The following is a 13660-nucleotide window of genomic DNA, read 5'->3' on the forward strand; positions in this document are numbered from 1 at the left end:
CCAGACTTCAGATATTTATTATTGTGGGGCAGACCTCACTTTCAGGTACTGGAAAATCTATATTACTCTTTTATTGTGACATAACTACCACACACTTAGCAGCTGTAAAGAACCCCCCCTTACCATCACACAGTTTCTGTGGATCTGTAGTCTGGGTTAGATCTGTCTTAGCTATGACCTGTGCTTTAGCTACGTCCTCTGCTTAGGATCTCAAATACTGAAATCAAGATGTTGGCTAAGCTGGAGGCTCTGTATGAGAATTTGTTTTCAAGTTCATTCACGTTGTTAGAAGAATCCAGTTCTTTCTGGCTGTAAGACTGAGGTCTCCATTCACTTTCTGGCTGTTGGCTAGGAGTCACTTCCAACTCCTACATATCACTGACATTCTTTTTTAAAAAAAAAATTATTTATTTTGAGAGAGAGAGAGGGAGAGTATGTGCACGCAAGTGGGGGCAGAGAGAGGGAAGAAGAAAATCTCAAGTAGGTTCCGAGTTGTCAGTGCAGAGCCCAATGTGGGGCTCAATCTCAGGAACCATGAGATCATGACCTGAGCTGAAATCAAGAGTTGGATGCTAAACTGACTGAGTCACCCAGGCGCCCCATCACTCAAATTCTTCAACTTGTGGATCTCTCCATCTTCAAGCCAGCAATGTTGGCTGGAATGTTGAATTCCTCTCATGTTTTGAATCTCTGACTTTTACTTCTTCAACTAGGGAAAGAAAACTTTGCTTTTAAAGGATTCCTATCATTAGGTTAGGCCCACACCTGAATAATGTCCTTATTTTAAGGTCAACTGATTAGTAACTTAACTACCTCTGTAAAATTCCTTTTTCCAGGTAACATCACATAATCACAAGAATAACCCCATCTTGGAATTCTGCCTATTACATATCTTTGCACTAAAAATACTCTAAAAACGTATCAATAGTAGTGACTCTGAGTTTTCATTTCTTTCTGCTTTTTTATTTTGTACAATTAAAAAATATATGACTTTGCAATCAAGAAAAATGCAAAATGATACCACCATTAGTTTAATTAAATCACTGTGGCCTTATAGAATCTTGGAGTTATCTGCTCACCCATTTGTAACGACGACAAGCACATGAAGTACTGATTACAAAGATTGCATGGCCAATTTTCAGAAAGCTGGTTCTGTTGCATTGTAAGCTTTTCCTACAAACACAAGTACACACACGCATTTCTAATAAAATAGTCTTCTTGCTGTTGAGAATAGGTAGTTTAAAGTTGTGCCTGTCTTCTCACTCTATCTACTTTTATAGCAAAAGAATCACAATGTTAAGGCTCCATTAGGTATAACCAACTATCTGCTTCCAACTGAAATAGCAGAGCAGGATTGCATAATGCAGTTGGTTTTTAGCTTCCCCACTCACTCGCCAAATGTTTATGAACTCCCACTACATGCCAAGAACTCGGGTACAGAGTTACAGATGGTACACTCTGAACTCAAAGGAAGAGTTCAAAATTTCTCATTTTGCCCAATAGGCAAGTTTCTTATTTTGCTTAAATATTTATACTTTAAATATTAACTACCAAATTTTGGAAGGCATTTAAGATATTCTAAAAGTGTCTTCACAATTAAACAAAAAGACACCTTCAGTCTAACCACTGTTTATTTCCTACTTCTTAAAAAACTGAAGTTAAAAACAAATTTGGCAAATTGTAATTTTTCTTCCAACATGACCTTTGGTTGACATTCTCTGGGATATTTTGACAAATAAGAATCTGGCAAAAGACCAAAGTTAGATACCTTTGAGGTCACATACCTTTACGATCACATCTCTTTGTCTTCATCATCTGTTGTTTGGGAACATACCGTAGTTACCCCCAAATGCCACTTTGAAAAAAATCTTCTTGGCTTAACCTTAGCCCAACCCAGCCAATCCTCCAAATCAACCCAGCAGCAATTCTGGCAGACCTTGGAGAAATGGAACACCAGGCTGTTGTTCATGGGCTGTTTCCACTGGAGCATACTACATTTTACAGAGGAAAGATGATTAGTCATTTAGAAGGTCTACTCCTTGAGCAGTGAAATATCATAGTGCAGCCTGACATTTTAACAGAACTTCAAAATTCTTGACTAAATTCCTAAACTTTACATTCAGTTACTGTTCTCCACCTGCTTACAATTACTCATCCTGCACTGCAACTCTCCTGGCCAGAATTGGAGCAGGTGGGACTACAAAGAAAAACCCAAAGAAGTTCAATGGGTCCTAGAGCTGAGGACAGGTAAGGAGGAAGAGCCCAGCCTGACAGTGGTTCTTTGTCTATTCCCTTTTTCAAGTTCCTCTGCCCCATTTGACTGTCTTCCACTAGCTGCCTTGCCTTTCCTCATTGAAGAGATCTTCCTGGCTACCAATAATTCTCAAATGCTGCCCAAACATCCCCAATTTTTCATCCTTCTGCTAACACTTGCCCTTCAGGTGCTAAACACAGTCATGTGCTTCTAAGTGCTCAAAGTTAAAAGTCACATTTTATCAAGTACCTTTTTGATGTCAGGCCCAGAATTAGGCCGTGGGTATCAGGAAGGGAACTAGACCCACTCTCTACCTTCAAGGTCATGGAAGAAACAGTCACACACACAAGGGTCTACACTGCATTAAGTTTTTATGTGAGAGCACGAAATGTGGATTTACCCTGAATTGATGCACTAAGGGAGGCTAAATTTTAACACCCTTCAATACTACCAAACCTAATCAGGTACAAGACAACAAAAATTTTCCAAAAATATCTGGGTGTGTGTTGAATTTGAGGTAGGACTGCTTTCCAGGGAACACTAACAGTGGAACAAGTATATTTCTAGAAGAGGTTTGTATGTTAGGAGAAAGGGAGATCAAGTTTGTGAAAGAGGTGCATTGTGCTTTTGGGACATGCTATGTATCTGTTTATCTCAGTAAATTCTTTGCTCAGAGATAAGAAGGAAGTATGAAATGAGTTTGGTTCACAAATATGGGAGGCAGGACATGAACAAATGCATTTCTAAGTGCTTACCTTGGCGAAGAGCAATGCAGTGTGGCCTCTTTGCAAGTCAATACGTAGAACCATAGAGAAAGAATTGGTGAGGCCTAAGGTCATACTCTTCCCCAACATCCTTGTAAAGCATTTGGAAAAAAATATGATATTCCCTTGCAATGTTATAAAGACTGCTCTTTGTAACATTATTATATGTCCTTCCCATGGAAAGTTCTCCCCATTCAATCTTTTTTTCATTACTAGCAACCAAAGACACATATTTGCAACCTAATTCTAGGGTTGAAGGCCATGAACTTGAAAGACAATTTTCAAAGTTGCATGTTTCAACCTATAATAAAAATGTTTTTGAAAAATGGGCTAGAAATAGCACAGATCCCACAAAGGGTGTGGCAACCCAGGCCAACTGGGGGATACAGGAATAGGGTGAGAGGAAACTTCAAAGTTTCCTCTGGAGGCTGGTCTCTCTTCATTCTTCTTTTACTCATTCCTTGCTCATTAATGGAATATTTATTATGAGCCACTTCTCCTTCTCCATGCCGGTCACTGTACTATGTACTGGGATGTAGAGATGAATCAACAGTTCAACTGAGCTCCTCAAGATACTCTTCATCTAAGGCTGAGAACAGGAAGGCACATGATATAATAGAGTATCAATTAGAGTATAATAGAGGAAGACAAAAACCAGGACAGGCACCAAGCCCCAAGGCATACAAAGGAGAGTGTACCTCCTTCACTAAAGTGAAGGGAGTCAAGGAAAGCTTGGAAGAAAGAACATTTGAGTTGAATCTTGACAGTGTTAAAAGATTTTCCTACGTGGAAGAGAGACACGACAGAAGAGAGAAGTATATACAAAGGCCTAGAGATAGGACACCTCACAAAATGCTGGGAAACAAGAATAACTCAGAACAGCTCTCTTCTTCCCTACCATCTTTGTATCACTAATGATGATGGTGATGATTTTAACTTTCTCATAACTCAATTCAGGCTGGTGATGAACTTACATGTCCCACTGGGGGTCTACCAACTACCACAGAACTACCCTTGTGTATGAATTACCTCTTTGTACAGGCTTTGCTGCTCTTGAGGTTTGCTTCCACAGTGTATCTGTGGGCTGGTTGAAAGTGACCATCCAACACTGGGAAGGACCTACTGACCCTGGGTTTGCCCTTTGGTAAGCCAGAAGGAACAGAATTCTAGCCAGCCTTGAGGTTGTCTAGCTATTGTGTCTGCCTCCCAGATTCCCAGCAAAGACCAGGAGGCCACCATGGCTGGTGAGGAAGAGCTTGGAAACAGCTTTCTCTGGACATTGAGAACGAAGGGGCTTTAAGTGCTGACCATGTCCTCAGGAGAGTGTAATTCCACATCACACCGGCAAGGAGTCATAAGAACAAGACTGTGTTTTGTTCAGTCAATGTGCCACAAATTCTCCAACTACGAAGAAAAAAGGACGAAGAAATGTAATTTAAGTTCTTAGAAAGTAGGGCAAAATTTCATTACAACATTTTAAAGGCAAAACTAAACAAAGCCAGCACCTTGCCTAAGCATAATGCAGCATGACCTATGATTAAATTGACTCCTTGGCCTGCTTCTGTGCCAGGGCTATCATGTTCATTATTATAGGCCATAGAAATGTCCAATATTGATATTAATCTGCTTGTTAATCATTAACTTATCTAAATTTATTTTTTTATGTTTTAAACAGCTTTATTGACATATAATTTATACATCAGAAGTTTCACTGCCCCCCCCTAAAATTTGCCTCAGATTAAACGTACTGTTCAATGATCTTCAGTAAAATTAAATTTAGAGTCATCGCCACAATCCCATTTTAGAACATTTCCATCACCCCAAAAAGATCCCTCATGCCTATTTGCAGCCAAACCACTTTTCCACTTCCAGCTTGAGGCAACCACTAATCTACTTGCTGTCTCTATAGGTTTGCCTTTTCTGGACATTTGGTATAAATGGAATCTATAACAATAGATCTTTTGCATCTGGCTTTTTCCAATCAGCATAATGTTTTTGAAGTTCATCTATGTTGTAGTGGGTATCAATAGTTCATACCATTTTATTGCTGAATAATATTTCATTATATGGGCATTATGGACATATCACATTTTATCTATTATATTTTTGCCTTAAATTCTATTTTACCTGACATTATTAGAGCCACTATAACTTTTAAAAAATATATGTATTTTATTTTTTTTAATTTTTTTAAGTTTATTTATTTATTTTGAGAGAGAGAGAGAGAGAGAGAGAGAGCAGGGGAGGAGCAGAGAGATATGGAGAGAGAATCCCAAGCAGGGTCCACAATGTCTGTGCAGAGCCCAACGCAGGTCTTGAACTCACAAACTGCGAGATCAGGACTTGTGCTAAAATAAAGAGTCATATGCTTAACCAACTGAGCCACCCAGGTATCCCATGCCACTATAACATTTTTATGGTTACTGCTTTCATGATACATACACACACAGGTACACAGATATATATATATATAGATATATATAGATATATATATACATTTTTTAAATATTATATTTTTTAAAGTTCTAGATTTACAGAAAATTTACAAAAATTGTAAAATACAGAGTTTCCACACAACTCACATTAATTTTCCCCTATTATTAACATCTTACATTGGTACGGTACATTTATTAAAATTACTAATACTAAAACTAATACTAAATACTAATACTGATACACTATTATTAATTAAAGTCCATTCTTTAATCAGATTTCCTCAGTTTTTCTTTGTCCTCTTCTGATTCAGGATCCCATCCAGGAGGCCACATTACATTTGCTTATCATGTCTACTCATTCTCCCCTTGACATGAGAGTTTCTCAGACTTTCTTTGTTTTTGATGACTTTAACATATCTGAGGCATCCTGGCCAGGTACTTTGTGTAATGTCCCTCCATTATTATGTTTTCCTTGTGATTAGACTGGGGTTATGCATTTGAGAGGAAAACCACAAAGGTAAAGTGTCATTTTCATCACATCTTATCAAGTATATATACTATCAATATGACTTATAACTGTTGATGTTGAGCTTGCTTAGCTGACTGAGGTAAATGTTTGTCAGGTTTCTCTCTTGTAAAGTTACTCATTTTTCCTTCCTTTTCATACCGTACTCTTTGTAAGAAAGTCACTATATACAGCCCAAACTTGGAATTCTTCTGCATGGGAGATCTGTCTCTTCACCCCAGTTAATATTTATTCAATCACTTATTTGTATCAGTATGGACTCCTGGATACCCATTTTATAATTTGGATTATGGCCCAATAGTATCTTACAAATTTTGTTGCTTAAATTATTCCAGCTTTGGCCACTGGGAGTTCTTTCATTTAGTTCCTGTGTCCCTCAGATGTATGTCCAATACTGTGGGTGTCTGTTTGTTAGCTTGCTTTTGAACACTTCCTTACTTTCTGACACTGTAGGATGATCCAGGCTCATTTTGTATATTTCCTGTCCTAGACCTAGAATCAACTAGTTCTCCAAGAAGCCCTGGTTCCTTTTATTGGTGAGTGTCATTAGAAACCAAAATCTGAGCACTAAGTGTGCTAATTGCTACTGGCCTGCTCAGATGACAGAGCAAGGAAATATACATGTATGTACTAACCTGCACACATACACATCTCTGTATATAAACATCTATATTGATATTAAGCCTAACATGAGTTCATACTAATGTCTCAAACTCTAGTCCATTTCCACTTGAATCCTTCTAGCCCTCTCCTTTTGTTTATCAAGGATACATACTGTGGACATGACTTATCATTGTAACAGTGAGACATCACCAAACAGCTGACTCCCATCATGACATCAGTTTACTTACCTGTTCAATTCCAGAATAGCAGTATCAGAATTGTTAAGCTGTATGCCCATGGGAAATAACTTTATCAACTAGTGACAGTGCATATGCATAGTTTCTTTTGTCACTATTTATAGACTTCATTCATTTCCAGAGTTACTTAGGTCAGCACCTCTTACCCAACCCCCTTCAGTGAGGTTGTTTTACACATTTTTAAGACATACAAGAGAGACAGTGTTGTCACATACTGGATTCAATCTTGGGATTCCTCTGCCTCCTAAATGATTTTTTAATAGTTGCATAATTGAAGTTCACTCTCTTGGCTCTAAAGTTTTGACAAATGCATAGTGTCCTATATCCACAATTATATTACCACACAAAATTCTTTCAACACCCTAAAAAATTCCCTGTACTTCATCTACTGGGACTTCCCCTGCACTCCTATCTCCTGTCAACTCTGATCTTTTTTACTGTCTCTAGTTTTCTCTTTTCCAGATTGCCATATATTAGAATCATAGAGTATGCAGCCTTTTAAAAATGGTTTATTTTACTTAGTATATGCATTTAAAATTTATCATGCCTTTTTATGGCTTCATGTCTTTTTATCACTGAATAACATTTCACTCCACAGTTTACCTATTCACCTATTAAAGGACATTTTGGTTGTTTTCAGCTTTTGGCCATTGTAAATACAGCTACTATAAACATTCATGTGCAGGTTTTTTGTGACATAAGGCTTCAGATCAGTTGGATAAATATCTAGGAGCACATTGCTGGCTCATAAGATTATGTTTAGCTTTATAAGAAACTGCCAAACTGTCTTCCAATGAGTCCATTTCTATGTACCCACCAGCAATAAATGAGAGTTCCTATCGCATCCTTACCAGCAACAGGTATTGTCAGTTTCCAATATACGTTTGTCAAATGCTTTTACTTTCAACATATTTGTTGAAATTTTATTCGGATTTATATCATGCATTTTTTGTATTTCTGTTCTGCTTTTATTGCTTTTATTGTATTTAATATTTTCTAGTGCACCACTTAAATTCATTTGTAGGATGCTGTTATGAACTAAATGTTTGTGTCCCCCTAATGTTCATATGTTGAAGCTCTAATCCTCACTATGATGGTATTTAGAGGTGGGGCCTTTGTAAGGTAATTAGGTTTAAATGAGGTCATGAGGAAGGGCCTCCATATTGGGATTCATACCCTTATAAGAAGAGGAAAAGAGACCAGAATGCTTTCTCTCTGCCATGTGAGGACAAGCAGCCATCTGCAAGCCAGGAAGAAGGTTCTCATCAGGAACTCAATCTGCAAGTACCTTGATCTTGGACTTATTCTCCAAAACTGTGAGAAATAAGTATCTGTTGTTTAAGCTGTTCGGTAAAGGGTATTTTATTACAGCAGCTTGAGCGGAGTAACACAGATGTCTTTTACTATATACATATATATAATATGTACATATTATATATATATTAGTTATTTTCTGGCATTATTTCTTAAATATTTTTCTTCCTCTTTCTCTCCTCTACTTCTGAAACACTTATGTTGGATCACTTGTTGGTACTCCTCAGGTCTCTGAGACTCTGTTCATTTTTCTTTCTGTAATTTCTCATAATTCTTGATTTATCTTCACTTTCACTGATTCATTTTATTCTGCCAGCTGAAATTTGTTATTGAGCCCCTTTAGTGAAATTTTCATTTCAATTATTGTACTTTTCAATTCCAGAATTTGTTTGATTGTTTAAATAATGTGTATTTCTTTATTGATATCCTCTATTTGACTAATCACTATTATATTTCTCTTTATTTTTTAAGGTACTGGTTCCTTTAAACATGCTCATAATAATTGCTTTGAAGTCTTCCTCTGCTAAGTTCAATATATGGCCCCCTCAGAGAAAGTTTCTATTGATTGCTTTTGTAGGAGAAACAAAAAATTTTACCTCTACTCTCTTAGAGTCTCCAGTTGGGCCTGAGAATTAAATTGATATAACACACATTAACAAGAGAAATGCAAATTTATTTAATATTAGTTTTACATGACACGGGAGACTACATAGTGAAATAAAAACCCAAAGCAGTGATAAAACCTAAATGCTTATATACTGACTGCATTGAATGAAGGGTGGCAATTGTGGAAAAGCAATTAAAATAAATGACGAGAACAAAGGAATATTGAGAGTTATTTTAACAAGGTTGCTTTGTAGAGGATTCTCCTGGTCTTGACTCCCATTTCTGGTGACAAGGATGTTTCTTTCCTCCTGATATAGGGAAGGCAGCTCTACTTTCTGCTTCCAGAAGGAAAAAGGAAAAACAGAGTTCCCTTCTTACACTCACTATTAAGTTCCTTTAACTCAAAAATAATCAATATGCCAAGACAACTTCTTTTGGGGTGGCATGTCCTGAACCCTTTATTTCCTCCATCTGAGAAATTCCCCAAAGTTTCACATATTAAAAGCTGAGCTGTTGACTGTGCAGAGAAGAAATGAGTTAGTAACTGACTGGCAAGGAATCTTTAAAGGAAGAGTAGAACATAGATTGGAACAAGAATGAATAAGCAGAAAAGAAAAAAATCTAAGCACATTTCTCCATATTCCATCAAACCAGTCTCCCATCCTTGGGAATAGTCCAATCCAATTAAAAAAAAAAAACTAGTTGAGCCTCATACATCTGATGGAGAGTGTTTATCTTGTCCTTTAAAGGTGCAGATTAGACACTATTTTCCCATGTGATTTACACAGGAACAGCATTCCCCACCAGTAATTGCACCAGCTGCTCCTAACTGGGCCATCAGTGTGTCCAGGGCACATTTGTGGAATGAAACAGAGGCTAGACTATTAACTTCCATTTGAAGTGCTTCCAATGTTTGCACACTGAAGTTTGAACTCCGTTTCTATTATTATGGAAAGATTACAAACTGCCTTTTCCAGCTCAGCACTACCAAAGCCTGGGAAAAGGGGTCTCGATGCTGAAAACAATTTAGAACTGTGGGTCTTCTATGACATTGTGCCTAGTACACTTAGTATGTTTATGCAGCAGTACTTTATAAACAAAGGTACCCAAGTTTGCAATTTGGCTTACATTTGAAGTAGAGCACTGGTGACAGAAGGCATCAGGTATCCAAGTCCATATTGTCCTGCCCATTTTTGAATCCTTCATATACCTCATCAAATAAGATCGGAATGAAATTTTTGATGCATCAGGTTGGTGTTTGGTGTGTTTTGTCATCTGTCATCTGTCATCTGATACCTCCCATTTTCCATGCATTTATATCCATCCATAGGAACAGAATAGATTGTGAAGTATCTGATATAGAAGATTTATAGTTCAAGTTTGGCAGTTATGAGACTTGGTTTTGTTACCTGGCTAAAATACTGTGACCTAGTCCATAATTCTGGTCTAGCCATATGTAATCTTGGGTGTTGGGGAGCATAATTAGGGGAGCAACTAAGCCACCCCAGACTGCATAAGGGTGGCCTGTGAGCTAGCTGTAACATCTAGTGATTTGACATGTGTTTGTACTATAAGAGTCAGTGCCAGGGCCATCTATGACCTTTGTGAGGCTTGAAGACGTCACCTAGGGAGCCAAACCAGAGTTTTACTGTAATATTGCCCTGGTATGTCACCTAGGAAGGATCCAGCACCATTCCTGTTTTCAACACAGAGGGAAAAATTCCCTTCTAATGACTTTACCTGAGCAAAGAACAGTCCTTGAGAATCTTTAAATGTTTTCTCATGTCCGATTAGCAGAAGGGGAAACAAAGTAATATTGTTTTCGTGGATGTGGATACCATACCCTGTCATATATCCATTTGCCAGAGGTAGTTCATATGGGCAGGAACAAAAATCAGTTCAGGTTCTTTTGCATGATCTAGAGGTTGACATGACCAATAGCCAGACTAGTTAGTTAATGTGGCCAGTGTTTGGAAAACCAGAGTAAGGGAATGTCAGGTCTATGCTTGACCTGTTGAAAAACACAGTGAGGGTTAATAAGAGCAAGACACAATTTGAGAAAAAGTCCATAGCGGAGGAACAGAGGGAGAATAAGACTGAGATAAGCAATCTTTAGTAAGCCTTTAAGTAAATGGTCAAAGAAAGAGGAGGCTTCACTTAAAGTAACAGTGTTGTTTTACTTTGTTTTATTTTTTGTTTTTGTAGACTAGGAGACTTAGTAGAAAGAGAAAATAGATGAAAGTATAGTTTCTAATCCATGTTCTTGGGGAAAGCTGTTTACTTCATGATATCATATGCTTCTTGGGCTTGGGAATTGATCCTAGAAATCCTTACTGTAAGGTTACCTGTAGGAATGGTCTTCCAGTTGTCTTGGGAGTGCTGATCTGGGTTTAGTTTGGCATAGCTTATAGGAATTCAGGAGGATTTTTCTTTTGTTTTGATGGCAGTGTAAATGGTTACTGTACTTGATAAGGTCATTCTCAGTGAGATGACAGTGTGTACTATCTTCTAAAAACCTTGCTCTATCCACCTTTCCGGTGGAAATGGATGGTAAGGGATGTTTGGAGGTTGTGACTTTTTTTTTTTTTTTTTTTACCTATTGATGATCTGTTCCAAGTATCCTAACTAATTCTTGTATATAGCTAATCATAATCTCACATTGCTCACTAAAGTCCCCATAATGTTCACTCAGTCTGGGAATGGAAGGTTTAGAGATGCCAGTAGGCATAGGGCAACCGAACTTTACTTTTCAAAAGGGGATAAACCATGTCCCCTATTTGGAGTATTCTAGATTTTTATAAGGGTAAGAGATAATATTTAAGTCCATTTTCTTGACAGACTTTTCCTAAAATCCTTTTTATGTCTTGAGTTTTATGTTCCAGTTGTCCTATGATTGAGGTATGAAATGAGTATCTCAGAGGTTTTGCAAGCAGCAACTTATTTCTGCTGTCAAATGAGTTCTTTGATCTGATTCAATCCATAAAATAATGCCAAAACAAGGAAAAATCTAAGTTATTAATTTCTTTACTATTGTTGTGGCATCAGCACATCTAGTTCAATAGCATTCAGTCCATCCACTAAACACATAGACAAGTACCATGCAGTGGGAATGGCCTAAAGCTGGAGGCAAATCTGTAAAATCCATTTGGAGTACTGCAAGGGGCAATGTGGGCCTTGGAAGACTTCCTAAAGCAAGTTGGTTTCTTCTAAAACTTTGGTGACATTTACAAGCAGTACACTGGGAAATAATTTGGTCAGAAATCGTGTGGATGCCAGAACAGAACCAATTATCTTTTAATTCCATTACTATCCCCCATCTGCACATATGTCCCCATTGATGGGAGATAAGTGCAAGCCGAAAGGTCAAAAGAAAAAGGACGACAGAAGTTCGCTTAGCACAATGTATAATCTGGTTAATTACTGGGCACGCTTTTGTATTCATTGTCTTTGTCAGACTTGGGGACATTTGATAATCAATAATATCAATCAAAGATAAGGCAAGTTTATAAATTGGGTAGTGATAAAATAGGGGGTCTATTTCAGGCTGTATGTTTAGCACCTTTGTCAGCCGTATTATTTCCTAGAGATACAGTATTGGTCTCCTTAGTATGAGGTGGAAAATGAACAATTTTAGTAGGGAGGTGTATAGCTTATAGTAGGACCAATCATGCCCATTGGCAATAGGACTACCAACAGAGGTTAACAATCTGTGAGGTTTCTACATTGTGCCAACAGCATGGCTGACTCCAAAAGCATGTCTGGAGTCAATGTAAATAGCAGTTTTTCCTTTCATCAGTGTGCAAGCTTTAGTAAGATCTGTAAGTTTAGCAATTCAGTCTGATTTTACAGTGGGCAAAGAGTATGCCTTGTGTTTCATGTGGGGAACCTAAGGCATAACCAGTTATTATGTTTCCCCAGAAATGTCATTGACAAGAGTCACCGCAAAATGGAAGTAAGTCTGGGTTGTCTAAAGGGGCATCTAAGAAGCTTTCTGGTGGCTTTGGGACCAATTCTATAGTCACAAGGCAGTCACATGGAATCATCAGGGAGCAATAGAATAGTCAGATTTAAAGTGTTACAATGATGTAAGATGATGGAAAGACTGTTAGTAGGGCTTGTTCATAGGTGGTCTATGGCCATGTAGAGATGCTGTGTCTTATGCACTTGTGAGAGAGCAGACACAGCATGGGGAGCATAGAAGTGAACAGGGGAGCCTAATGTAAGAGTACTGGCCTCGTCAATTAGGGCAGCTGTCGCAGCTACCACAGATACCACACACAGGTACAGGACCATGCCTGCTGCTACAGGGTCCAACCGATATGAGAAATATGCTTTAGGACATATCTGAAAGGTAAAAGGTGGTTCTATAGCAATCCCATTATTTTCATGGCAATATAGCTGAAAAGGTTTGTCAAAATTAGGTAAGTTGAGATCTGGGGGTGTGACAATGTTCATTTCAGAGCTTCAAAGAAAATTAATGCCTCTGCAGGGAGTGGGGGAGCCCTAGGAAATGGGCTTTGAGGTGGTATGGTGGGGAGAACATGCAGAAGCTTAGCAAAAGCAACAAAGTTAAGAATCCATTGGTGACAATAGCCCGCTGCCCCTAGAAATATATGTGGTTGCATTTTTTTAGGGAGAGGAATGGACAAAATTGAGTCAAGGCATTTTGGAGTTAGCTTTTGAGTGCCTGAGATATCTCATGTCCTAAGTAGGTCACAGTTGTTTGTACCCATTGAAGTTTAGACTCTGGGAGGCTTTATGGCTGCTTTTAGTGCCTTTAGGAGAATGAGAGAATCTATAAGAGCACTGTGTGCAGTTTAGTTACAGAGTAAAAGGTCATCAACATACTGAACAAGTGTGGAGCCTCAGGTAAAGGCTACAGAATCTAAGTTGGCTTTAAG

General features: G+C 38.1%; 1 long non-coding RNA gene across 1 annotated transcript in view; it reads right to left on the minus strand.

The window, feature by feature from the left end:
- Window positions 1-399: 399 nt before the first annotated feature.
- Window positions 400-13660, minus strand: part of LOC131504581 (uncharacterized) — an 83082-nt gene continuing 69821 nt past the window's right edge. Inside the window, exon 6 of the long non-coding RNA XR_009258069.1 lies at window positions 400-4422. This is a non-coding gene — a long non-coding RNA (uncharacterized LOC131504581). The remainder of the gene's footprint in view (window positions 4423-13660) is intronic.

Source organism: Neofelis nebulosa, chromosome 2 (genome assembly GCF_028018385.1).
Source record: "Neofelis nebulosa isolate mNeoNeb1 chromosome 2, mNeoNeb1.pri, whole genome shotgun sequence".
Lineage (NCBI taxonomy): Eukaryota > Metazoa > Chordata > Mammalia > Carnivora > Felidae > Neofelis > Neofelis nebulosa.